The 27,647-nt window shown below is 37.5% G+C and overlaps 1 pseudogene; it reads left to right on the forward strand.

Moving 5' to 3' along the window:
• Positions 1-7,699, forward strand: part of LOC122107062 — a 63,604-nt pseudogene extending 55,905 nt beyond the window's left edge.
• Positions 7,700-27,647: the final 19,948 nt, after the last annotated feature.

Here is a 27,647-nt window from a genome sequence, read left to right on the forward strand (position 1 = left end):
TTGGGGAGAAGCCCCTACTGTGCTTTGTTCGGAGAGTTTCAATCTACCATTCCAGCTAGGTATTCAATCTATGCAGCCATTGTGTGTAAAATGCATGCAGAGTCTAAAAGGCCTCTAAGCAGCCTGGTCAGAGCCTACATGACAACAGAACACTGCCAGCATGCATCGCCTCATATGCGTCTCCTGTTGCCAGGAAAGCAGTATTCTGACTTTTAAACAGTTCCATGTTCAGAAGGCAGTCCAGTTGGAACAAGGAAACACATTCCAAAGTGGGCTTGTAACTCTTAAGAGGCAACTGTACATGAGCTACATGGTAACATGGTTGAGTGAGTGCTAGAAGAGTTCACAGGCAAGCCATGATTTGAAAAATGGTTGTGTACATGCTTCTCCTGTTGCTTAAATCCAATGTTACATTTTGCTGAGATCTAGACCACATTTAGTAAACAGGATAGTTAGATAATCCATTGATGATCCACCAACTAGAATAATATTACAGAATTCTATGAATGAGATGTGGCAAAGGGCATTGATCCAAAAGATTCTAAGTCAAAAAGGTAAAGCTACACAATCATGCTCATTACTGCATTATTTACCATAGCCAATATCATTTGCAAAGAAATGGATATACTTGGAAAAAATTATGTTAAGGGAAGTAAGTCTGGCTCAGAGAGGCAAATGATACATGTTTTCTCTCATATGTGGAAGTTAGGTCTCATTTATCAATATGTATGTAAACATGCAGGGTGATATGCAAACGTACACAAATGTATCGCTGAACTGTGGTATCTGCAGGGTAGAATTCAAATTGTGTAGCTCCTTTGAAGAACCAACTTACAGTTAACAAAATTATTATGAAGAAACAGGCACTTGATGTGTATGTTTGTGAGAAAGTCAAGTGGAGGAGGGTAGATTGAAGAAGAGGGGAAAAGGAGGCAGAATGAAGTCATAATACCAAATGCTTGTCCTATTCAACTAGGGAAATTGAGGGAATGGGTGGAGTTGAGAAGGATGGGAGAGAGGGATGGAAGGGGTGACTTTGATCACAATGCATCGTTCTCATAAGCTGACACATTCAATCGTAACCCCTTTGTACAGCAACTTAAAAATAAATATATATATACATATATATGTATATGTATAATGTTGAAAAATGTGTATCCTGAGGTTCAGGAGGTAAGAATGCTACTCTCCTATCATTCTTGATTGGACGCTCAGTGCCTTCATCACCTCAAGCTGCTGTAATAAAACACAGTACACTAGATGGTTCTTCCTATATTTTGGAGGCATGAAATTCCAAGAGCAAAAGGCCTGCAGATTTTGGTATCTGCTGATATATATCTGCTTTGATATATCAATAGAGAGAGAATACAATGCAGCCCAAAACACTCAGAAAACTCTGCTCCCTTTCTGCTTGTCAATGTTGGCATCTTACAATTGACAACATGATATAGAGTTTCTCTCCATAAAGCCTACAGGTCAGAAGCTATTCCTACTCTCAAATCAGTTCTCAGCAGGGTTCAAGGTTTGTCATAACTAAGAATGAGTAAAAGAGAAACATCTTTGGTGTCTGTTTTCAAGAATAACCTCACCACACACTGGTCCAAAGAGGAGGCCAGGATCTCTAGAAGTCTGATGCTAAGTGATCTCAAATCTGAGCACTTGTGAAAGATAAAGCCAATTTTCCAATCGATTCCGGCTGAATTTCAGAATGTTTGTTAGACTTAGGAACTGGTGAGCAGTCAGAGTTGCAGAATTTGCCAGATCTAATTCCTATTGCCATGCTCTGGACAGAAAGCTAGTTTCAGTAATTTAAAAAAGAAGAAGAAAGAAAGAAAGAAAGAAAGAAAGAAAGAAAGAAAGAAAGAAAGAAAGAAAGAAAGAAAGAAAGAAAGAAAGAAAGAAAGAAAGAAAGAAAGAAAGAAAGAAAGAGAGAAAGAGAGAAAGAGAGAAAGAGAGAAAGAGAGAGAGAGAGAGAAAGAGAGAAAGAGAGAAAGAAAGAAGGAAAAACTGCTGGCAATATTGTGGAGTAAAAGCAAGAATCATCCAATCTGGATGTAAGGAACACATCCAAACCCATTTCCAAACCAACAACAGGGCAGCTGGGTTCCATCCATGAAGCATTTTTAACATCTTATGAAAAGCTTTGGGTGTTTCAGTCATTCTTTAAAGGGGGATGCACACTCAAAAGTCAGGGCAAGAGTGGAACTAAGTTACACACAAACTTTATGACATTGGTTTAATAGGTTTTTTTTTTCTTTTCTTTCATTTGATGGTTGTCATTGAAGTATGTTTAAGATTTAGGACTCCTCAACTTCATGTCAATGTAGGGTGATTTGTCACCTCCAAGCAATAGGTCAAAATTCCACGATCATCTCAGTAACTCCAAAGAATTACATATCTACTCTTTATCTGGAGCAGTGATCTCTTCACATAGAGCTGTAACTCTCAGTGTCAGCCTGAGGAGCTATAATTACCATGTTCCATAAATGAGGGGATTGAGACTCTTGAGTAGTAAGTGATTTGTTCAAGACCCTGTAGCTGACATCTGAGGGATTTGAACTCACTTTTGCCTGAGTTGATCTCATGTGGATTATGGAACTGTATGCCAAGCACACTGAAGAATGTGATCTATCTTCTTTGGACTATATATTTGACATTTTGTACTTCTTGTGGACTCTTCCAATTAGCTTATGGTTGGGTTTCACTTAAGCAACTTACAACATAGTCTATACATAATGTTTTTCTAGATCTATGACCAAAGTGTGTTCACTGTCAAACTTTTGAAAAAGCTAGGAAGACACAAGGAAAAAAGTGACATTTGTGCCTTATTCTACAATCATGAAGAACCATGGGTAAGATTTCTTGAATTACAAAATGATCAGGAGTCAGACAGGCAAACAAAGCTAACTTATGTAACACTTTAATTTTAAAAACAAAAGTAATAGTCAATGCTTTGGTGACATTTACTCTGTGCCAGGCCCTCTTCTAATAGTTTATATATCCAAAGTTATTTAATCTTCACCCAAAACACATGAGTGGGTACAAATGTTTTTGATGCTTCACTGATAAGAAGATGGGGACAAAAGAGGTAACTTCTAAACAGAGCAAAAAAACTGTACAGCTGGAATTTGAACCTAGAAGTTGGGCTACTCAGCCTGTGTTCTCAACCATTAATAAACTACTTCTGGTATTATTTAATATTATTATTGTTTGCTTCATAATCTTTATTTTACAAAATTGGAAACATACTGAGCATATTGTTTTGTTATCTGCTTTCTTCATTTAACAATATGCCTTGAACATGTTTCCAAGTCATTAAATACTTTCAGGGAACACAAGTTTTTTTGTTTTTTTTTTGTTGGTTTTTTGATGATGATGTCTGCATGGTATTCAACTGAATGTCTGAAATGTAATTAATTTAGCCAAATCTCTTTTATTAAGCACTTCAGATGTTTCTAATAGTTCACTGCAATAAACAATACTGAGACGAACATCATTGTGCCTGCATTCTCTGGTTATTTCTTTTGGATAAATTCCTAGAAATTTTGACCTCAGTCGAAAGGGTATGACGTGTTTTATGTGGATATTGGTGTTTTGGGTTTGATTTTTGGGAAAGTGTAGATCTTTCTGTAACTTTACCACATTAGGCATACCTTTGTGAAAAAAGGGCTGTTAAAATTCACAAAACTAGAGTTAATACACAAACGTGCACACACATACGTGTGCACACACACACACATTATATAGAACCCAATATTTATTATATAGAAAATCAATTGTTCATCAGATCAAGCTTTATTCCAATTTCTGGTTGGAAAATATAATCGTTTAAACTTTCACATTAGACCAACCCAACTCTAGAGCCTGGAGACAATCTGGATCATACTCTGACAAAGGAAATAGTGTTTTATTGACAGGAACTGATTAAGTGCTGCAATGGCTCTGTGTTTGACATTGAGAAACGTACTTCACAGACAGGATACGGAGAGGTCATAAGAATCCCTAAGGGAGGCCCAAACTGACTATCTTCCCGCATGAACTTTCTGTGTAATATTTTATCACCTAAAATGTTGTACTTATTGACAGAAAAACCATCCTATTCTGGGGTCCCTGCTCCTGCATCAAGACTTTGCTCTTGAAGTACCATTTATTCTTGGGCTGTGTCTATTAACCATTTCCTTAAAAATTCCATGTATAAAGCCGGGCACCAGTGGCTACTAGCTGCTCAGGAGGCTGAGACCTGAGAATCCTGGTTCAAAGCCAGCCAGGGCAGGAAAAATCCTTGAGACTCTTATCGCCAATTAACCACTCAGAAAATTGGAAATGGCACAGTGGCTCAAGTGGTACAACGCTAGCCTTGAGCTGAAGAGTTGAGAGACAGCGTTCAGGCCCAGAGTTCAAGCCCCAGGGCCAACAAAAATAAATTCCTTGCATATCATCACTTTCAAGCTTAAGGAATTGGGGGTGTCCCATGTGTCTTCATTTTCCCAGGGGTTTCTCAGTATATAGGATTGAAAACCCTTTATCTGGAATCGCTCTACCCTACAAAATCAGAACAAGTGCTTTCCTTAGTTGCATAATTAAATTATAAAACTGCTGACAGTCATAAACAGTTTTATGTTCTTGTGAATTAATTACGAGAAGAAATATCATTAGAGCAGGAACAGGGAAATAAGAAAAACTAGCTATGTTAAGATAAAGGTCTGGGATGGGAGGACGAGCAGAAGAAGCAAGCCAAGAGCAAGCTCAGCAGGTTGGAAAGAGAAAAAGGAAATGGCTCTAGAAAATGGGAAATGAAAAAGAATGGAGAAAGGCATGAAGGTGGAGATATCAACAAGGACCAGACAGAATAAATACTGCCTTAGAGAATTAAGTCATTCAAGGTTTATTAAAGAAGTGAAGAAATTTACACAGGGACTGTCTCTCTCTCTCTTTCTCTCTCTCTCTCTCTCTCTCTCTCTCTCTCTCTCTCTCTCTCACACACACACACACACACACACACACACACACACACACACACACACACACGCTTGACCACCATTTGATTTTGCATTTTATAATTTTTCATCTATACAGCCATGGTAAAACAATTGAACGTGCCTACAGTGTACCACACATGCTACTTAGTGGTAAAGAGAAAAGAAACAGCTTTTAGCCTTGTGGAGCCTGGTTTAATACAAAATAGGGTGAAGAAGAGGGGCAGGAAGGAAGAATGCAGTCAAGAATTCATTGTATATACCATAAAATTAAGAAAAAATAAGGGAAGGGGTGGGTCAATGGGAGATGAAAATGTTGAAAGGGTGACACTAATCAAGATGCATTGTAGAGTATGGTGGCTGGAAAACAGTGGTGGTCACTTGTGTGCTGCCAAGAAGAACTGGATCTTTGGTTCAGGCCATCCTCAGAAAAACTTAAGTTTGTGATACAATAGAAATCAGGAGGTCTGATCCTGATTTCAGAATCCTTTCCCTGACTGCAGAATTCTTGGTCCTGTCCCTCAATTCATCTCTACTCCCAGAACATCAGAGACAATCTGTAAAATTCCATTTCGGAAATCATTAGGAGTTCATTGAAGAGAAATAACCAAGATTATTGATTGGAATAAAAACAGGTTGACATTCTAGAAATCAGTATGGAGATTCCTCAAAAGACTGCACATAGAGTCCCCCTATGACCCAGCAATCCCAAATGATCACAAACAAGACCATACTAAAGCTTCCAGCACAACTATGTTTATCACAGCATTATTCACCATAGCTAAGATATGGAACCAACCCAGATGCCCCTCAGTAGATGAATGGATCAAGAAAATGTGATATATATACATATATATATATATATGCATAGAATTCCATTATATATATAATGGAATTCTATGCTACCATAAGAAAGAATGATCACTTCATTTATTAGGGAATGGAAAGACTAGGGAAAAAATTATATTAAGTGAAGTAACCCAGTCCCAAAGAAATTTTGTCCCATGGTTTCCCTTATTTGCAATAATTAGCATACAAATAGAATAATTTTATTAGATGAGCTGAAAAGCTCAAAAGCCATGTATATATGACTATATAAGATGATGCTAAGTGAAATGAACTCCCCGATACGGACACAAGAGGTCTGCCTTCATTGTTATTATGTTAAATGTACCATGTGATTTTATTTTTTTGTTGTTGTTTCCTTTGTATGTTCTTTCCCCTATGGAATATCCCCTGTTGTCACTGTACTTGATTTTGATACCCTGCATCTTGTATATACATTTGTCTAATCCGGGGAGGGGAAGGGGAATAACGTAACACTGAAACAAGGACACAGAATGACCCATCGCAACAAGGCTACCTACAGGACAGTCTATTGGAAACGAACTTTACAACTTCAGGCGGGGGTGGGGTGGGGGGAAGTAGCATGGGAGGGGAGGAGGGAAGGGATAGTGGGAAACAACCAGGGAAGGCTTAGCAATGATCGACAAGTAATGTACTCATGCCTTCCGTCACTGAAACCCCTCTGTACAGCATCCCTACAATACAATAAAATAAACATTAAAAATAACAGTCAAAGTAACCATCAAAAAAACCCAAACAAAGAAAACACAGGGTGGAATGAGTTCCAAAAAGCTTCTGTGGAACAATCCCCCAAGAAGAAAAATGTTAAAGGCCTGCTAGGGGCAGTAGGCAAAGAAGCAAGCTGAAAGATGCTGCCTCTGGGAAGACCACTGGCCGCAGCCTAAGAATCTTGAGCCCGCTCTCCCAGGAAGATGACCGGGGTGGGGGGGAGTTCTGCAGAGAACCCCCCACCTTCTAGATTGGTGCGGGGGCGGGAGGACCAGAAAGAGCAAGCAAAAGGCCCCTAGAAACAGTGATGGTGGCCGGCCCAGCAAAGCTCCCCAGCCTCCATGAAAGGAAAGAGCCCCCAGCTGATGCTACCAATGAGATGGAAGAGGCATTCCAGAATAAAATGGAAGTTAAGGTGAAGATCCCAGAAGAATTAAAGCCGTGTCTCGTTGAGGACTGGGATCTGGTAACTTGACAGAAGCAGCTATTTCAACTGCCTGCTAAGAAGAATGTGGATGCCATACTAGAAGAGTATGCAAATTGTAAGAAATCACAAGGCAATGTTGAGAATAAGGAATAGGATGTTAACGAAACTGCACGGGGTATAAAAGAATATTTTCACATGACATTGGGCACTCAGCTGCTCTATAAATTTGAGAGGCCTAGTATGTTGAAATTCTGTTGGCTTATCATAATGGCTTCTATGTCACAGGTTTATGGGGCACCACACCTGTTGCGATTATCTGTTTGAATTGGAGCAATATTGGCCTACCTGCCCCTTGATGGAAAGAGCCTTGCATTATTGCTTGGCTATCTGAGTGATTTTTTAAAATATCTGGCCAAGAATTTTGCCTCTCTTTACCACCAGTGATTACAAAGTTGTGTCTGCCCATTATCATGGCATAGCCCTGTGAAGGATTTGTCACCCTGGTTGATGTTTAGTATCTGTAAACTATACTTATTCTTAGTCGTTCCTTGTAAAATTGATGATCCTTAAAATTGTTAATGTATAACAGGGCTTATGTTCTTATTTGTTTACTGATGTAAACAGAAAATAAAAGGAGTACATGCTTCTTTATTTCAAAGTTGCTACCAGTGTATACAGTAATTAGACGAAGAAACAGTCAGTAGAACATTTTATGGCCTAGTTGACAACACTGCTTGAATGCTGGTGGTTCTATCCTTTGACACTACAAAATTTTTGAATATGTATTAATGCTATAAAATGCCCTGATTCTAAGTGCCAAAGGTTCAACTCATGTATATACCTGAAAACCCTTGCATTTGTGTTCTTTGTTTATGGCGTTTGAAATAAAACAACCCATCCAGTGCAGATCCATCTACGTTATCCCTTTGGCATTCTATCTTTGCTGAAATTGTTGAAGGATGGTGTTTTAATGACTGTACTTGCAACTAATGCACATTAAACATTATAGACACAATGTATTGTTGTGTAGCCATGGTTTTCTGAAAAACTTGGTATTTTAGGAGTTGTATTTCAGATCTTAAATAAAAATTTGTTTCTAAAATTCAAATAAAAAAAAAGATGCATTGTATTCTCAAACTACTTTGTGAAATGGTAGCAACTACATAAAGAAAATAAAAATTTTCAAAGTAATCATTCACATGTTGTAAAAATGTTATGAAGATGAAACATAAGATTCATGACAAATTTCAAACACCTAGTTCAGAGTGCATTGCTTAAGAAATATCCACTAGAGTTGGGAAGGTGGCTCAGTAGTAGAGTGTTTACCTTGCATGCATGAGGCCATGGGTTCAATTCCTCAGCACCACAGAAGTGGTACTGTGGCTCAGGGGGTAAAACGCTAGCCTTGAGCTGAAGAACTGAGGGACAGCGCCCAGGCCCAGAGTTCAAGCCCATGACCGATCAAAAAAATAAGTAAGAAAAGAAATATCCACTAAACATTTAGTGTTTTCCCCTTTCATTGTATTACCACCATTCATGTGCCATGCTCAAGTATTATATATTATTTTAGGCAGAGTTATCTGTATATACTTTAAGCTAAATTTTCAGTAATGGATCTCACTTTTGAATAGTCAATACTTTGATATTGCTACTAATCCCTTAAGAGTTTTGAGACCTATGAATTCATAGCAAACTCAAATCACAATTGGCCTAATTTTTTGGAGAGTTAAGTACAATGAATATACACTAAGAATGTCGGCAGGTCCATATGCTCTTCCATGTCTGTGTATTGATGATCAAGAGGTAACATTCAGGGCAGAAATTGGGGCTGACAAAAAGATGGCAGGTGAAAGATTTTTGCCCTTCATTTCTGCTGATACAGCATCTATTTATTTTATACTCCCTGAAATCATTATTTTCCTGGTTCATGCAATTTTCTACCAGCTTTTAGGAAAGTTTACGTGTGTGAACCAGAGCATATCATTCTGGAAGGAAGTTGTCTTGGAAGTTCTTTCCCGTGCTTACTTTTCCCAGTGTTCAAGAATACTTACAAACGTGAATGAGTGCAGAGAGATCTCAGAAATTCTTCCAACTTGGGCATACTCCAAAGGCATCTGGAAGTTCCTCTTGCTATGGAGGGTGTCAGATTTGGAAATTTGGGATCAACAAAGAGCCTGTTTCCAAATCCTGGTATTGATCACATGTTACATGCCAGGAAATGGTTCACAAAGATAATATGAACTCATATTCTGCCCTCCATCATGTATATTCTAATATTCACTGACTGCTAGGTTCTATTGCCTGAACTCTAAGTGCAACACAGAAAGTCCAGGAAGACTGTCATTCCTGCACTCTCCTATTTCTTCTGGGCAAATAAAGGAAGTTCTTCCCTAGTCTTCCTAATTCCTGCATTCATGTCTGTCTTTAAATGTGTCCATAATAACTTTCTAGAAACAATTCAAAGCAGTTAAAAAAAGAAAGAATGCCCCCTCTCCCTCCCACACACAAATATCAAATCTGGGCTCTGCAGCTCATTTGCTGTGTATTTTTCACCATGTCAATTCCCTCCGCTTGTCCTGTGCACTGAGGTTGTAGGGCTAAGTGATCCCTGATTCTCCTTCTGTTCTTTCTTTAATCTTCTTTATTATCTTTAAGTAGTTGTACAAAGGAGGTACCATGTAAGAAAGCAGTTTGTGAATATAGTGCATCTTGATCAGTGTCACCTTCTTCAACGTTCTCACTACCTTCAACCCACCCTTCCCTTATTTTGCTTAATTTTGTAGTATATACAATGAATTATTTACACCCCTCCACGTTTCCTGTTTGTTCTTCTACTCCTCTCCTCTTGACTCCACTCCTTTCTTGCATGTACCCATTTCTTGGTGCTGATTTTGTTGTGCTTTGACCTAGTCAAGAAATCTAGAGCTCAATGTAAAATAAACAGGATACCTCAAAAAAATTTACAGGAATTTCCTCAAAGAGAAGAAAAATCTTCCATCTGCTAATTCAATTCTATTTGCCTAGAGTGATGAATAGGAGTGTAACAGAGTTGCTTTAAGACAAATTGCAAGCGATTTCCCTGTTTCTATTTCCTGGTAGACCACTCATAAAACTGACTGAAGCTCATCCCAGTATTGGCCATCAGTTTCTATACCCTTACGTCAATATGGAGAAGTACAGGCCATTAATTCCATGTTATACGTGGTTAAGTGGAGGCTTAGGCCGGCGATCTGAGAGAGGCTGCCCAGGAAAGGCATGGAGTCAGGATGCAAACAGAGCTTAGATTCCAGCCAGGATAAAGGCATGAAGTTACTGAGCCCCTGTCCTGTCTTTGATACTTATGTATGGGTTTCCGTGCACACGTGACCACCTCAGAGACTGCAGGAGAAGTCTGCAGCTGACTGCTGTGCCAGCACACATTTATGTGGACTGGCTCCCTCTTCACCCGGGGAGAGGCTAGCTCTGTATATGATAGAGGGAAACCACAACAAGGCAATCCTTGGAACTATAAAATCAAATTAAATCATTGGTTCTGGCTGGGGATTTAAACATTTTTAGCCGCTCTAATTTCTCTAGAGAATCTTGAAGAGCAAGCCAACTTCCAACATGCACACATTTCCCAGTCACAGTGTGGTTTTGCCCCAGGTTTTCAATCTGGTTTAGGTTGATCACTTGGAGAGGAGAGAAGAAAAGAAAAGAACAGGGGAGAGGAGGGAAGGAAGGGAAACATAAGGAAAGGTGGGGAGATGAGGGAAGCGGAAGGGAAGGGGAGAGGAGGACAAGGGGGGGACAGAACAAGAAAGAAGAGAAAAATGGAGGGGAGAGAAGAGGAGAGGAGGGAAATGAAGGGGAGGGAGAGGAAAGGGAAGAAGAGAGGAGAGAAGGGAAGGAGGGGAGAACTTTCTGACCTGGGTAAACTGGAAACCAGAATTTACAGATGGAATCCTAAGTTTCAGAGAACTAATGTATCTAGTGGGGTACCATGCTGCTAGCAAATATGGATCCAGGATTGTATGGCATACCTTTTTTATTTTTCTATTTCTTACATTTTTTAGTGTTATTATTAAGTAGTCATACAAAGGGGTCATGATTCCATAAGTCAGGTTGTGAATACAATGCTTTTTGGATAATTATTTTTAAAACTCATGACTTAGGATTCCCCCTTCCTATTCTAAAGGATCCTAGATCCTTTAGTAATGGTTCCTACCTGATGTAGGGGAAGTCTGTTAGTACTTGCAACAAGTTTGCAGAATAACATTAACATTTATATAAATCAAATCTCCTACCACAAATCATGCAGTAGAAGGAAGTGTACAACAAAAGCAGAAAGGGAGAGACATAAAGGGAATTTATATAATTGATAAGAGGTGATCCTGCATCAGTCTATCATGAGTAGAATCTCTGCCCTGACTCTACTCCAGTAATCTTTAGCAAGGCTAGTCTTTCATACTTTATATTTAAAGAAAAGCAAAATGATAGCTAAATAACAGGCTGCATCCATAAAGAGTAGAACTAAGTATCTGAAACATATAATGATATACACAGTATATTAGTAGAATTTTGACAAGTTTATCAGTATGTGATTCATTGAGCCAGTGAATAAGAAGTAGTGACTTCCTTAAGTTCTGAGATGTTCAATCATTAATTGCAAAGCATTCTCATTATCTAAAAAACAATCTTATGTTCATTCAAACTTACTGGTATTTCTCTCAAAGCATCTGCCCTAGACAATGTCCAATTCACACCCTGTCTCTGTAGATTGGCAAATTCTAGACATTTCACACAAATGGAATTCCATGTTTGCTCTTCTGTAATTAGCCTCTTTTCTCATGGTAATCCTGAGTCTGTTTTCTTCAGCTTCTGAAAAATGTTACCTGGGATTTTGATAAGAACCATATGTTAAATCTGCATATTAATTTGGGAGACTTTCTATATATTATTTTGAGAAAGGTTTTGGTTCTATAGCCAAAACTGGCTTCAACTGTAACTCCTCCTGTTGTAGCCTCCTCCACGCATTGATTATGGAATGCACTATCATAATAATAGTTTTCTGATATACCAGCATGTAATATTCAGGTTTTTTGGGGGGTGGGTGGGTCCTTCCAATACCAACGTTTGACCTCAAGGCCTTTCATTTGTTTGGTTTTCTTGTTAAAGGCTAGTACTCTACCACTTGACCCACACCTCCAGCTTGGTTTTTTCTAAATACATTTCTTATTGTAAAAATACTGTACAGAGGGGTTACAGTTATATGAGCAAGGTAATGAGTACATTTCCTATTGAGCATTGTTACCACCTCCTTTGTTTTTCCCCTACCATCCCTTCCCTCCCACCTCCACAACTACACTCCCCCCGCACCCAGCTGCCCTGCCTAAATCGTAAAGTTCATTTGTGTATTTCATTGTTACAATGTGTCAATATGTATCCCTATTTAAGCATTTTGTTTTTTCCCCTTCCCCTCCCCAAATTAGAGAAATGTATATTCAAGATGCAGGGCATCGACTTCAAATACAGTGAAAACAGGGGTTATACCATTGGTGAGGAACATACAAAGAAACAAAAAAATCACATTGAACATTATAAATACGTTAGAAACAATAGCAAGAAACAAAAAAACACTTGTGTCCCTATCTTGGGGTTCATTTCGCTAACATCATCTTATCTAGTCATATGTACATAGCTTTTGACCTTTCTGCTTGTCCCAGACATATACTAGTTATTAGAAATAAGGGAAACCACAGGACCTATATTTCTTTGGGCCTGGCTTACTTCACATAACATAATTATTTCCAAGTCTTTCCATTTCCTAACAAATGTGGTGGTATCATTCTTTCTGATGGAGGCATAGAATTCCATTATATATATATATATATATATATATATATATATATATATATATATATTCTTGATTCATTTATCTACGGAGAGGTATCTGGGTTGGTTCCATATCTTAGCTATGGTAAATAATACTGCAATAAACATAGTCGTGCTGGTAGCTTTAGTATGGTCTTGTTTGTGATCATTTGGGTAAATGTCCCAAAGTGGGATTGAACACAACAAATTAAAAAAAGGTTGGACAAATGGGATTGCATGAAGTGGCAGAGCTTCTGCATGGTAAAGGACATAACGAGCAAGATCAATAGAAAGCCCACAAACTGGGAGAAGATCTTCACTAGCCATACAATGGACAAGGGTCTCATATCTAAAATACACCTGGAACTCAAAAAATTAAATCCCCCAACAACAAATCCTCAAATCCCCCAACAACAAATCCTCAAAGAAACAACTGCCCAATAAATAAGTGGGTTAAAGACTTACAGAGAAACTTCTCTGAAGAGGAAATAAGAATGGCCAATAGATACATGAAGAAATGCTCAACCTCTCTAGCCATAAAAGAAATGCAAATCAAAATAACATTGAGATTCCACCTCACCCCAGTAAGAATGGCTATCATCAAGAACTCTAACAACAACAGATGCTGGAGGGGATGTGGACAGAAGGGAACCTTACTGCATTGTTGGTGGGAATGTAAACTTGTTCAACTACTTTGGAAAGCAGTAGGGAGGTTCCTTAAAAGACTCCACATAGAGCTCCCCCAGCTTGGCTTATTTGGTTATTTGGAAGGTTATTTGGAAGATGGTTTTTTTTGTGGACTCTACTGCCCAGGCTGGTTTTGAGTCACAGTTGTCTTGATCTCAGCCTCCTGAGTAACTAGTAATACAGGCATGAGCCGCCAGCACCCAACAACCTGAAATGTCTTTACATTTATTTAAGTCGTTTTTTGTGTCAATGTTTGTAGTTTTCAGATATCAGACTTTAGATTCCTTGTACTAAATATATTCATAAGTATATATTACTGTTTTCAGCAATATTATAAATTAAATTATTTCTTTAGCTTCAATTTTGATTATTGTTTTTATTGTAATGAAAACATGATTACTCTCCTCTTAAACAGTTTAAGTTATTCCTAATAAAAAGCAAACAAGTAGACCCCAAATCCATTGAACATAATATGATATTGGGATGGAAAATATGAAATTGGTGATTCTTTTTTTTTTGCTTTTGCCAACATTCTATGGTTTTTGACCTTCAAAAATAGGATGTTTATATGAAGAAGCAAATAAATAGCTTTTATTGGGAATTTATCTATTCCAGATGAAATGTTAGATGATCTCCCACTTTGTTGCATTTAGATCACAAAATAAATTTGCAAAGTGTATCTTATTGCCCCCAGGTTTGGATTTTTTTTATCTTGGAGAGATCAACAATATCATCCAACTTGGCCAAACACAAACAACTGTCAAAGCCAGTGTTGAAACACATAACAATTATGCCTCACTCTAAGTTCATACATTCAGTTTGACTGTGTGGAAAGATACTCATATTATCTAAGATCTTGAACTGCTAAATGGAAAAGAATTATTCATATTCTCTTGGCTTATAAGCTTTGGATTTAGTTCTGCATTTAAATGCCCAATATTGCCAATTGCTACTTGCTTGGCTTCAGAAGAATGACATAACTTTTTCTTTGTAAGTTGAGAAGACCAGTTGTGAAGAGTCAGGTTATGAGGACTAAACAAGCTGATGAGATACATTGCGTATGTCACGATGCCAAATAGGAAGCGCAGGATAAAATAGATATTACAATGACTGTAAAAGGCATTAGGGAACTCAAAGATCTTTCACAGAAACTGACACATTTCATTTTCAAGACACAGCATGTCCCATGAGGGACTAATGTTACTAAAGTTTCACAAATTATGCCACGTGTTTCAAGTGGACATCAGACAAGCCAAGAGGGATCGTTATGTAGCAACTACAGAATTCAAACACCCATCCTCTGATTTAACGTGTGAAATTTCAAAGGTCTTGCTAGCATGAACAACACTTTTGTACATGGCCAGAGAATAGAAGGTTCTGGGAGCTGAAGCCGTGGTCCAGATAGGCAGTCTAGAAGAAGGAAGTTTAAAAAAAATCCATCAAACATCCTATAGTGATAGGGATATGTTCAAGTGACACAGTGCCAACTGGAAGGGTTCTCAATGTCAATCTATGATAAATGAAGAGGATTAGCCTGAGTATAGCCCTTTCAGAATAGCAGTACAGCCAGATGTTTAAAATGAATATCCATAACTACATATTAATTAATACATAGTTAATTATGTTTTAATTAATAATTAATGTTTACTTGATTATACTACATAACTGATGCACGATTGCATAATAAATAAAAAGCTTGAAAAGAGAAATCCCAAGAAGAGTTTCAAATAATATTTAGCTATTCTGCCTTCAAAGATCTAGATCATAACTCCCACTTTTTAAGTCAGAGTCCAAAGAAGACATTATGGAAGGAGAGAATAAACAAAGAATGACAATAAAGACCTGAGAAATGGTAGCTGAGCGGGGTGATCAAGGAGAACAATATGGTGTCCTTTTGATTGTATGTACTCATGATACATGATGAAAAAGGTCAATATCATCTGAAAGATAAAGACCCCAATATCATTATAAAGCTAAAGACAAAGACTCCAGTATCATCATAAAGACAAGGAAACTCAAAGACCAATTAAAGACATTCTACAAAATACCTAACCAGTACTGCTACTCAAGACTCTGAAGGTCATCAAATATAAAGCTTAACAAACTTTGCTCAAGGAGAACCTAAGGAGACGTGAATACTAAATAAAATGCAATGGCTAGGATGAGCTCTTGGTACAGAAAAGGAGCATTCGAAATAAAAAGCAAGGTGTATGTATTCTCTCATCTGTGGACATATAACCAGGCATCATAACATAGATAGGGTTCAATGCATTTACACACAAACAAACTGACTAAAGAAGGCTGTGCTTTGGGGAGGGAACCAAAGTCATAACTCCTCTGAACAACTGAAGTACTGTTCCCCCCCCAAAAAAAAACAGGGAAAGGAAATAGGGTTTCCCCCCACCAGGTAGGAGGAAGGTTGAGCAAATACAGTATTCAATGTGCACTATGTAAAGAATGAGATGGGAGGGAGGGAATTGGGAAGAATGAAGGGGTGAACATTGTCAACAAGCATTATACTCATAACCTGACTTATGCAACTGTAACCCCTTTACACAACTACTTCATGGTAAAAAATAAAAATAAATTAAAAACATGGAAATCTGAAATGAAGTATAGACTTTAGCTACTAGTATTGTATCAATACCATTTCATTTTATTGTAACAAATGTACTGGAATAATGTCAGATGTTTAAACTAAGAGGAAGGAGGAGAGGATTCGGTCATAAAAACTCAATACATGGCCTAAAATAATTAGGAAAAATTGAGGGAAAGAAGTGATGTTGATCAAGATTCATTGTGTTCATAAACTGCTGTGTTGGGTAGCAACTCTATTGTACAATTACTTAATAGTAATAACATTGTAAATAAAATTAACAGATTATTTTAAAACTATTACAAGGGACAAATTTTGTCAAATATTTTAATTTTAGTATTATTATTAAAATAACTTATTTTAAAAACCTGATACTTGCTAAAGGTATTTCATTTATTCCTTGAGTTTCCCTCTGGAAAAGAGAACCCATCTAAAACACAAACTCAGCAAAGAAAATAGGTAAAGAACTCTTTCAACATGATAAAGCACTAGCAGACCTACATTCTTGTTGTCATTCTTGTTGCTGAGTGAAATTCAGCAGGAGAATATAATAGGAGGTGGGCATGAAATTGTCAGAACACTTTTGCCTTAGGGTCTGTTGCTTGAAGAGTGTCTGAAGTCTGGAGCAAAACAGTTTCAATCTATGTAAATATCAGGAAATTAAACCCCATATGCTGCCTGCCAGATGCTTTTGGCTGCCACAGCTGTGCACAAATGGTGAGCAGACCGTTCAGATTTGTCGAGCAAGAGAAGTGTCACTCCATGCAAAGAAGAAGCTGTTGCTGCCAGCTGAAGGTCAGAGGGTAACAAGTATAACTGACTTGTTTCTAACAGTCTGACAAGTGAAATTACTGGACATTTGGGAATTCCATGCTATGCTTAAAATGGGAAGAAGTTCTCAAGTGTACAATGGTCTTTGGAGAGAGGGATTCTCTTTGAAGCATGTTATTTAGGAAAAGCCATGTTAAAATTTCACATGTATGATGAGAACATAGGATGAGAACATAGGAAGAAGATTTACATTATGATTAAATGTGGAAGGAAAGAACATCACCCAGATATAAAGAAGAAAACAGGACTTCTAGGTGTGGTGGCTTAAGCCTGTAATCCTAGCTACTTAGGAAACAGAGATCAGGGGATTGTAATTCAAGGCCAGCACAGGGCAAAAGAAATTCATCATCATCCAATGAACCAATGACCAGGCACAGTGTTATATGCCTGTTATCCACGCCATTGATGAAACACAATAGTTGCCCATGTCCTTCATCCCCAGAGACACTGGAAAACACAGGTGGGAGCATCATAGCCAATGCTAGCCTGAGCACAAAGATTCTACCTCAAAAAATAAAAATAACCAATGCAAAAAAGGGCTGAAAGTATGGTTCAAGTGGCACAACAGCTGTCTGGCAATTACAAGGTCCTGAGTTTAAGGTTTCTTATAGGAAAACAATCCATGTGTGTTAATTTTTAAATTTTTTAGTAGATGTCCCAATTCTTCTAATGTTTGTCCATTTGGTTAAATGCTTTGTCAAGTTAAAACAACAGCACAAAACCTGGACATGCAAAATGAAATGAGTAGTGGGGTGGGCCCATTAATATACTATGCATGCAGTAGTTTGGGGTCTTACTGTCTGTGGATGGATAGGAAACTTGAGGAATTCAAGAAAGCAACTGGGCTTTCAGGAGCTCTCAGAATCTAAGGGATTACACTTCAAGCTCTTCCACTAGAATTTTAAACAATTAGTTCACTGGAACAACGAAGACAGCATAGATATTGACATTTGCATTTCTGAGTTTGAACTCTCCTTTTGTACCTCATCAAACTACTTAAGGACAGAGCAAGCTACTCTGATAATACTTAACAAGTTACTGTCTTGATAAGTAACCTCAACTCTAGTTATTTTGCTTTCTTCATCTATTAAATCAGTATTTGAATCTCACAAATGAGATTGAAAATTCAACGAAAAGTGCACTGAAAGAGCTCAAATAGCATTTGGTACTTATTCAATAAATAGCACCTAGTATTCTTCTTTAGGCCTGGAAAGTTATTCAAAGTGACCTTTATAGATTTGAATGCTAATCTGAAACCAGCACAGAAGAATTTTCAAACAGTGTGGCATCCTGAATTTAATCTTAAACAAATCAATGGCAAAGTTGGTATGGAATGGTAGGTTTGAATATGGATTTGTAGTATGAGAAGCTTCAGTCAAAGGGACATTTCTAAAGTTAACATTCCTTCATTATAATCATGGGGCTCTACTCATTTATGCCTTCAGAAAACATTCAGAGTGTTGAGTTTAAGATTTGTTTGTCTGTTTATTTTTGTTCTGGTACTAGGCCTTGAACTCAGCACTCAGGTTTGGCTTTTTCTATCATGGATGACATGGTACTGCTTGAGTCCCACTTCCCACTCCAGTGTTTTGTTAGTAAATTGGAGATAAGTTTCACAGACTTTTCTACCCAGGTATATTTCAAACCACAGTCCTCAGATCTCAGCCTCTTGAATAGCTAGGATTATAGGGTTCCACCACCTGTTTGAGTTTATTTATTATCATTCTCTTTGTTGTTGGTGGTGGTGGTGGTTATGGGGCCTGATCCCAGGGACTGGGTGTTGTCCCTGAGCTTTTTTGCTCAAGATTAGTTCTCTACCACTTTCACCACAGTGCCACTTCTGGTTTTCTGGTGGTTAATTGGAGATGACACCTACTTTTTTGACCAGGCTGGTTTCAAACCATTATCCTCAGATCTCAGCCTCTTGGGTAGCTAGGCATGAGCCATTGGCATCCGACTTATTATTTTCCTTTGAAAGGGAATATTGACAACCTCAAGATGTTAAAAGAGACAACCATAATAAGAATTCTGAAAATCATGTTGCATGGACAGTGGCTGGAGAGGTTTTTAACCCTGATGAATGGATGGTTCATGAGTTACATGAAAACATCTCCCAATGTCTGGACAGCATCTCTTCAGTAAAATGTGAATAGCATCAGTGACATGTGCAGAATCAATTCCAAAAATAAAAATCTCCACAGCTGGTTTTTCTCCTCTCTTGAAATGTTGGAACTCATTTCTACCAATCTCATACTCATCTGGCAGCCTTGTCATTTCAATAAGAATATGGAATGGGTCAAGAGAACTCCAACATTTACATTTGCCTATCTCCCTACATATATGTTGTTTTATATATGGTAGATACAGAATGGGCTACATTCTAAGTTTTGATGTACGTGCTGTCTTCACAAGTAATAGTCAAGATGGAATCATGAAATTACGACAGTGATTTCCAGCTAACCAGTAGATCTTCTCTTTTTATCTAGTCAAAGATATTTCTCAGGTAGTTTTCCTATCATCTCTTTAGATGATCTTTCCTTTGAGCATGCCAAATGCATTATTATTTCTTCCATTAACAAAGTTTGTGTAATAGGCATATTCAAAAAACCAAAGTAAATTATACATACATATTCACAATGGTACTTACTATTATATATATATATATATATATATATATATATATTTAGTATTCACTAAACTGCTTGACCCTATTTTTTTCTTCTATTAACAATCTATTTGTCTGTATCCCTTAAAAGAAAACTTGAAAGGGTTACCAATTTCTTTCTTCTCATACTCTTTGTGGTCAAACTTTTACCAAAACCACTCTTATCAAAATGATCAACAATGACTGCATTGATAATTATCATGATTAAATGTCCTGTATACTGGCAGCACTGATAGTGCTAATCTTTCTTTCCTCGTTCACTGTCTGTGGGGCCATTTTGTTCATCAAGTTTACTTCCTTTCTCTCAGCCACTTTTCATCTTCCTTTGAAGATTTGTCTAATTCTTCCCATTCCTAGACATTGAATGCCTAACTAAGATTCAAGCCTGGGATAATTTCTCTTTATGCATACATATTCAGTGTTCAGCCTCATACTATTCCAATCCTTTAAAATATCATCTTGGTGAAAACTACCAGATTTTATCTTGAAGAATTGCACCCAAGCATTATACTTTTCGCCAGTTGTTTATCACCACAGAAGCTGTACTTTGTATTGAAAATTAACTTTTCAGCTGGGAGCCAGGACACAGTTCAAGGCCAGCCTGGTCAGGAAAGTCCAAGAGACTCTTACCTGCAATTAACTACCAAAAAGCTAGAGGTAAAGCTACAGCTGAAATGGTAGAATGTTAGCCTTGAGCAAAACAGCTCAGGGGGAAAATAAAACAAAAACTCAGGGACAGCACCCAGAGTTTAAGTCTTAGGACTGATATTAAAGAAAACAAACAAATAAATAAATGTAACTTTTCAGAACTGAACTTACATTATTGTCCCAATAATCTATGTACATAGGACCATATAAGATGATGCTAAGTGAAATGAACCTCAAGATAGGGACACAAGAGGTTTTAGCTTTGTTACTGTTGTTTTGAATGTACTTATAATGTACTGTGTGATTTTTTTGTTTCTTTTATATGTTCTTCCCCCATGGTATAACCCCTATTTTCACTGTATTTGATTCTTGTGTCCTGCATCTTCTATATACATTTTTCTAATTTGGGGAGGGGAAGGAAAACAACAAAATGCTGAAATAAGGATACAAGATGAGGGACTGGGAAGGTAGCTCAGTGGTAGAGCGCTTGCCTTGCATGCCTGAGGCCCTGGGTTCGATTCCTCAGCACCACATAAGCAAAAAGAAAAAAGCCGGAAGTGGCGCTGTGGCTCAAGTGGTAGAGCACTAGCCTTGAGCTGAAGAGCTGAGGGACAGCGCCCAGGCCTAGAGTTCAGGCCCCACGACCGGACCCCCCGCCCCCCCCCCCCAAAAAAGGATACAGGATGACCCATTGTAACAATGAGATGTACAAGACACTATGTTGAAAACGAACTTTAAACTTTTGGCAGGTGGGAAGGAGAAGTTGGGTATGTGGAGAGGGAAGGGATGGTAATGGAAAAACAAAGGAGGGGGTAACAATGCTTGATAGGAAATGTACTTCTTACCCTACTCATGTAACTGTAACCCCTCTGTACATTATCCTTACAATAAAAATATATATAAAAAATTTCACATCTTCTTCCTTGAAACCATACTTACACATCTAAAGACAACAAACTTGTAATATGAATATTCTTCCTTTTCTCTCAGTCTCTCTCTCCACTGTCTCTCTCTCTTCCCTTCCTTCCTTTATCCCTCCTTCTGTCTCATTTGCTCTCCTGTCTCTTGAGTTCCTCAGTCTTCTAGGCAATATCTTTACACACACAAGCACCATTACTTCTCACAGCTTCCTCTTTATATCTCCTTGAAAAGGCCTGCACACTATTCCTATTCAGTTTCTGTTTAATCTGCCTCCACCTTTCCTTCAATATAGCAACTAAAATAGTCTCTATTTTAATTTTTGTGGACAAATATAAATTGGGTTTGTTTAACATGCACAATGTGATGTTCTTAAATATATATGTGTGTATGTTCTTACTAAATGCATATACACGCACATACAGTGGGGTGGCATATTGAGCTAATTAATATATTCATGACTTCACATAGTCATTATTTTTGTGGCAAGAACACTTAGAACTGGCTAGCAACATTCAACAGCAATATACATTTTTCTTAACAACAGTCATTATGTTGTACAGTAAATATCTTAAATGTATCCCTTTTATCTAAGTGGAAACATATTCTTTGACCAAATTTTCCTTAATCCCTCCCATCCAGTCTGGAAACCACCATTGGACTCTCCACTTCTACATGCTCAACCTTTTTGGATTCCACCTAAGTGAGATCAGATGGAATTTATACTTCAGTACCTGGCTGATTTCACTTAATGGGATGTCCTCCACATTAATCTATGGTCAAGAAATTCTATAATTTCCTTCTCTCTAATCTGATACACTTTCACTGTGTATTTGTACCACATTTTCTCTAAGAGATATCCTTCTACAGATGGATACTTTAAATTATTTCATATCTATTGTGAACCATGCTGCAGTAAGTGTCAGAGAGTAGTCTTTGCAAACATAAGACAAATAGTGCCATCTTTTCATAGAACTCTCTAGAAGGTAACCCTTGTGGTTCAGAAAGTCAAAGCCCGTTTCTGGGTTATGGCCCTCAGTGTTTGGTGTTTCCACTTTGGCCTACTCTACTCCTTTTCCCCTCTTTTCATAAGCTAAGTTAGTCTCTTTGACAAATAGAGCATCCTCTTATCTCTGAGCCTTTTTATTCATGGCTCCATCTACTTTGTGTTTTCTTCCTCCAAAAGTTTTTTTTTCTGCTTGACTTCAGATATTAACACAGTGTTCCCACATTCAGACTGTTAGATCGTTTCTCCCATTTTTCTTAGCCATTTCTCCCTTCCATCCCTGCCTCATTTTTTCTCTTCTTAATCTTATTTTATACCTCCCACAAATGATGTGTTTAATTTCCTTATTTTATTTGCTATGTGATTTTTACCTTAGGAATTAAAAAACCACGGTGATATTTGTCTACCTTCATTAATTCACCTTCAGCACCAAAAACAGTTTTTAACATTAATTAACAGATGAAACATAGCCAGCAAAAGCATAGCAGATGAATAGATGAAGTGATGGATAAATAAGACAGATGTCTTTAAAATAAAGCTTAATTAACCAACACTACAGAAAAGGAGACCTATGGATTCCTAGACAAAAACTTTAATATAACTGTTTTCCTGGACTCAGAACTAACAAGAAAACACAGGTGACTAAATAAAATCAAGAAATCAATCAATGAAGAAAACTAGAAAAAAAGAATGATAATTGATAAACAAAACAAACCCTGAAGCACAGGAACATGAGGACTGAAGTAAAGTTCAATATAGAATCTTAAAACAGCAGATTTGATCAAGAAAATAAAGAATTGATAAACTTGCAGATAAGACACTTGAAATTAACAGGTTAGAAAACAGTCATGGTAGTACATGTATATAATCTTGCACTTAGGAGGTAGAGGCACAAAGATCATGAAGGTTATATGTGTCACAAACCAAGACCCTGTCAGAGACGGGGAGAAGGGGAGATTGAAGAAGGGAAAGAGGGAGAAGGGGAACAAGGAAGAAGAGAAAGGCAACAACAAAAATAGAGACAGAGAAGAAAAACAGAGAGAGCAGGGAAAGAGAGAGACACCGAGATACAGAAAAATTATCCAGTTAGAAAAGCAAAAAGAAAAAGAAATCAGCTGGGAAAGTGGCTCAGTGGTAGAGTGCTTGCCTCGCATGCATGAGGCCCTGCGTTCGATTCCTTAGCACCACATAAGCTGAAAAAAAAAAAAGAAAGAAAAAGAAATAAATGCAGAGAAACCATAACATATTTAAGATCGTGTCACAAGTTCCATTCAGTGAACAAGCACACATTGTATTGGAGGAATGACCTCTGTTTGTGGATGATGCAACAATTTCACTGCATAAAAGCCAAAAGTCTCCACCCTACCACCCAAAAATCTACTATAACATAATTCAATAAAGTTGAAGTACATATGATCATACAAAGATGAATTATGCCCCTATATACTAAAAATGGCTATCTGAAAAGTAAATTAATAAAAAAATCCATCTATAATAACACTATGAAGAATGAAATATTTAGGAATATATTTAGCCAAGAGTATGAAAGAATTATACACCAAAAACTATCAAACATTGACAAATGAAATTTAAAAACACACAAATAAATGTAAGGAATTCATTTATTACAGACTGTAAGACATGATTTTTTTTAATGTCTAAACTTCTAAAAGCAATCTACATAAATAATGCAGTCTGTATCAAAATTTTTTGTTTGTAATTTAATTTGTAATTTTTAATACAATTAGAAATAAATCATGCTAAAATACCTTTTGAGCAACAAGACACTCCAGAGAGCAAAGGAACTTTGAGAAGGTATAAAAATAATTTGGAGTTTCACAATTCATGTTTCAAAACATATTACAGTAGTATGGTAATAAAAACAATATGGTATTAGCATTAAAATACTGTAGATCTATGAAGTGGCTAGTAAGAGACCCACAAATATAAAATCAAATGATCTCTGACCAGGATGTGAGAAATATACTTTGAGGAAAAGATAAATGGTGTTGGGAAAATTTGGATAATTACATGCTAAAGAATGAAAATGAAGGGCTGGGAAGGTGGCTCAGTGGTAGAGCGCTTGCTTTGCATGCATGAGGCCCTGGGTTCGATTCTTCAGCACCACATAAGCAAAAAAAAAATCTGGAGTTTTTAAAAGAATGAAAATGAAATGGGCACTGGTGGCTCACACTTCTAATCATAGCTACTCAAGAGGCTGAGATCTGAGGATCACTGTTCAAAGCCACCCCAGGTAAAAAATTCAATGAGATGCTTATCTCCAATTAACTAACCACCAGAAAACCAGAAAGTGGCACTATGGCTCCAAGTGGTAGAGCATCAGCCTTGAATAGAAGAGCTCAGGAATGGTGCCCGGGCCCTGAGTTCAAGCCCCACGACAACAGAAAAGAAAAAAAAATGAAGTTGGTCGTTTAGGTTCTTTATCTTATACCATCAATTCAGGATGGATTAAAAATTTCTATAAGAAAACATAAAAACATCACTTAGACATTAAGCTGCACAATGATTTTTTAAAATATAACACCAAAAGCTCAGGTAACAAAAACAAAATCTGATACAAAGAATGGCAACAAACTAAAAAGTTTCTGCACAAAAAAAAGGAAACAAAAAAGAAAAGAAAAATCACCCTGTGAAACAAAAAATAATATTTGCAGAGTTGTATCTCAAAAGGAGTTAATATCCAAAATACGTAATGAATTCCTGCAACTCAAAAGAAAAGATTAAAGCCTGATTTTAAAGAAGAGGTAAGGGAATAATTTTGCAAACTGAAAGGCATCAAAAAGCAACAGGTATCTGAAAACGTGTTAAATACCACCAATGACTTTGTTCCTGATGAGACGGCCACAATGAAAAGACCAAAGAACACACAAGTCTTGACAAGGACATGGAGAAAGGAGAACCCTTACCCACTCTTAGATGTAAATGGCTCAATACGCTGGAAAACTATATGCAAGTTACTTTGAAAAAACAATTTTGAATTATCTTTTGACTCAGAAATCTAGCCTTCCTTGGGAGGTGGTAGATAAGTTAAAGGCATTGATAATGATGATGGTTTCAAGGGTATGTACTTATCTACACATAAATTATATGTAACCAATATGTATCAGTTACACTACAGTTAAACCATTACAAAAGAAACATGATATCATATTTTGTATCTTAAAACATTCAAGAAATCATCCAGTGAGCATAACTTTATTTGATGGATGGAACACTTGCATTCCAGAGGTTACAAGTTAACTATTCTTTCTCTTAGGTAAGTGACAGCAAAGGGAACTAATGGAAATCACTCCTCCCAATAAAACACACTGCCTTGAAAACCATTCTGCCTTCTTGCCATTAGCTGAGAGGAAGAAATGAGGACCCATGCAGTTCCTTTTGCCAAGGGTTATGACTTTGACCACTTCAAAGGAAAAACTAATGGGGCCTAAGGTGACAGTGATTCAACAATCGAATCACAAACAGAATCTTAAGACCTTCTGAATTGCAGGCCACAGTGCTCACTTGTTCCTGTGGTGACAAAAGAGAATGCCCCTGATGTGCATGGACCTGTAGTTGGTTAACCACCCTGAGTAGATCTCAGGGACAAGGAAAACATGTTAATCTTCATAAGGTGATTCCTCTGTGTATTATGCTCATGCTTTGAAATGAAAGAAAACAACAGCTCAGCACCCACCGGAAACAACAAGCTCAGTATCAATTACGGTCACATACTGGCTCTTGTTTCCAAACTCTTCATAGGGTTCAGCTAGGCTTACCTGGTCTATACTCCAGCCCTCCCTAAACTCAAAGGATAATCGACAAAACACATTCCAACCTGCACTGTCTACCTTGAGAGACTGAATGACTAGCTCGAGCTGTGTTTCCTTTCCTGTAACTTCTTATTTTTCAACCCGTGTGGAAAATCCAAGAAGACATCATGTTCCTTTGACATCATTAGGGACCATGTGTGCATCAGAGTGACGTGGGTAGTGTTGTGTTTACTTACAGAGTTGGAAGGAATGAGGGGTGTGTTTGTGTGTATGAGTGAATTACTCAATGTAAGGTGAAAACATTCATGGAAAAATCTAGCCACCTGATGACTCCAAAATGTATTTAAATATAGTATCCATGACCCATGTTTTCAGGGAATTTAAAATAGTGGTTTCCATTGACCACACAATCCAAATTCCAAAGAATCACATATTTAAGTGTTCGTTTATGGCCTTGACACCAGAAGAGGAAGAAAGAGGGGATTAAAATAGTTCAGAATGATATGTGAGTAGCTTATTCATGTGGAAGTGTATGTGTGTATGTGTGTGTGTGTGTGCACGCACACATGTGTGTACAGAAATGTGTTAGCTTCTGGGGGAAATATAAAACATTTAGGGCCTGCCAAGGTATAATGGTTTCTTTTACATTACTCTTTTATTTTTGGAAAATCTCTCTGGCTCCCCTAACATCCAAAACAGAGATGTTAAACCCAAAGTTTGCAATGAAAACTTTCCATTTCTTTCTCACTATGGTGGGACTCAAATCAACATCATTTGATCAAGTGACTTTTTCCAAACAACATTGCTCACCAGATGTCACTTGTCTTTGAAATGTGTTTGGATCACAAGTTTAGAACTCAACATTTTCTAAATTTTTTTCTTTTTCCTTTTTTTGGGGGGTGGGGGAAGTGGACATCAATACTTGGAAGTAGAAGGGCTGAAACAACAAAAGTAGGATTTCTTGATGATTCTCCATTTTCTTGATTAAGGCAAACTTGAGGTTGTTTAAAAGCTCTCTTTTCGTCTCCTGTAAATTTATCTTTATCTTATGAGAGGTGGGTGGATGTTTTCAATTTCTTCTCCCCTTGCTTTGATTGACATTCTGCTACTCTTTACCTTGATGCTCAAATGGCAAGTGATTAACATTGGCCCACGACCAAAGCATTAACAGGTAGGAACAGTGACTTTCTTTTTCTCATCGTAGCAAAAATAGAGCATTTCAATGTATTAGTCAACTTTGTGCTTCTACAATAAAACGTCTGTGGCAGCTATATATGAGGAAAAGTTTACTTAGCTCTCTGGAGGCTTTGAAGCATCATTTGTTCAGCCTCAATTGAAGTCCTAACTGTGTATTGTCATTTTGTCATGGTAAGAACACCTATGGGAACTAGCAATCACTAACCAACACATCCTGAAAGAGAAGTCTTAGAGAGCTAAGTCAGAAGGTCAGCCCAAGGCTTTTATAAAAGCTTGTTGCCATGAGAACCCACTCCCTGACACCCAGGAGAGTACTCCTATGAACATTTCCTTCTTAGGGCACTGTCTCAATGACCTAAGAGCCATCTAAAAGACTCTGCCTCTTACAAGTCCATAGCATCTGTCAATATCACTAGAGTTTGCATTCCCAACACTTGAAACTATGGGGTATTATCCAAATTATGGGGTCTGAAATTAGAAAATGCACTTGTGGTT

Source organism: Dipodomys spectabilis, unplaced genomic scaffold (assembly GCF_019054845.1).
Source record: "Dipodomys spectabilis isolate Male_0828 unplaced genomic scaffold, ASM1905484v1 ptg000046l, whole genome shotgun sequence".
Lineage (NCBI taxonomy): Eukaryota > Metazoa > Chordata > Mammalia > Rodentia > Heteromyidae > Dipodomys > Dipodomys spectabilis.